The 1,611-nt window shown below is 41.3% G+C and overlaps 1 protein-coding gene across 1 annotated transcript in view; it reads right to left on the bottom strand.

Moving 5' to 3' along the window:
* The window catches only part of LOC103383444 (protein CutA homolog), a 6,935-nt gene extending 6,421 nt beyond the window's left edge, over positions 1-514 (bottom strand). The window contains exon 1 of the mRNA XM_017035096.2: positions 441-514. The gene's annotated coding sequence lies outside the window, so the exon portion shown is untranslated. The remainder of the gene's footprint in view (positions 1-440) is intronic.
* Positions 515-1,611: the final 1,097 nt, after the last annotated feature.

Raw genomic sequence — 1,611 nt, 5'->3', positions numbered from 1 at the left:
AGCATCTGTGGTACATTTTATTTGGTAACGTATTTGCATAAAAAAAATAAATCCCTGCAGAGCTTCGTGTTTACGACAACTGCCGTAAACCGGCCCTGAAGCTGCTGCATGTTGATAAAAGACGTCAATATTTAAATACCTACAACAAACAGTGTCATGTTTCGTTCGACTCTTTAATCGTTTGTTAAAAAGGGCAAGTGGGGGGCATGTTGTTGTTTAGTACGGGGGCATGCACAGTGCTGTGCTACATGTTTAGTCTCCTGAAGCGTCAGTAACGCTAGCTGCTGTTAGCCAATGGGAGCAACGGCGCCTAGCGACTTCACGAAAGGATAAAAATTACGGCAAAACATACTTAGAACAAGTCTATAACATGTTGAAGGGACAGTTTGGACTGAATAAAAAAGTGCTGTACATCTGTTGCTGTTAGTTTGTCAGCCTACCTGCTGACAGCAGCCTGACTCGCGCTTCACCCTGCCGTAAAGTATGACGGCTGTGTTTGAAAGACTGTCGCAAATCACTGTTAGAATTCCAGGTGATTGCAGCGCACGGAGTAAAATACTAACTTTAAAATGTTTGCTTAAAACCTAAAAAAGACACAATTATACTCACAGGACCAGTGTGTTTCGGTGTGTATTCTTTTATATAATTAAGGACAAGATTAGGGGGGAAAAATTGAACAAAAACCAAGAACCTAAAACCTCAAGGACATATATTTTATGCAGCCTATACACTATATAAGATGTGCCGTATAAATCCCTGCTTTTATCCAATATTGCCAGCAACATTTTACATTATTCAGTCCAACTGATGCAAGTGCAGTGACTGCAAACATCCATATGATGGCAGCTTTCGTACATGAGACAGGACAGGAGTGGGCTTCGTAATTATGAGGCACACACAAACACAATCTTGCACATTTATTCTTGTTAAGACCCTGCACTGACTTCTTCTCATTTAAACAGACTAACCAGAGCCTTATAATTGCCTGCTACACTTTAACATACAACATATAATTATTTAATTTCTATAACAAAAGCCCAAGGATTAAGGTGAAAACTCCAAATGTAATAATGCAAGAAATGCATATAACAAAAGCCCAAGGGTTAAGGTTTAAAACTCAAAATGTAATAATGCATCGTACAAACTGAACACACACTACGGCACAACGTTTGGACGGACTGAAAATCACAGGCTTCTTCCCAGAATCAGATGTGTGTGAGTGTGTGTTCATGTGTTTCTGTGCGAATGCGTGGTTGTGTGGTTGTGTGGTTGTGTGTGTGTGTGAGACTAATTTCTATGCACACGACTGAAAGCCACTCTGTTTGATAACATCCAGTGGCCCCCGTGCCCCCCCTTCTCTTTTCACCTTTATCCTTGATTAAAGAACAAGACAAGCATGTAACCTACACCAATATGTACAACATATACAAACACACACACGCACGTACGTACACACACATACAGTGACAGATGCTTGACACATGCATTTAGAGGATGATGGATTGAGCTGCAGCTGATATCAGGGCCTCGCCACCAAGGCATGGGCATGAAGACACGGCAAAACATATTAGGGGAGCGTGTCAAGCTTTTGCAAGAGCAATGAGGAAGGAT

This window comes from Cynoglossus semilaevis, chromosome 9 (genome assembly GCF_000523025.1).
Source record: "Cynoglossus semilaevis isolate Cse_v1.0 chromosome 9, Cse_v1.0, whole genome shotgun sequence".
Classification (NCBI taxonomy): domain Eukaryota; kingdom Metazoa; phylum Chordata; class Actinopteri; order Pleuronectiformes; family Cynoglossidae; genus Cynoglossus; species Cynoglossus semilaevis.
Note: the sequence above shows the minus strand (reverse complement) of the source record. Positions and strands in the feature narration are given on the sequence as shown.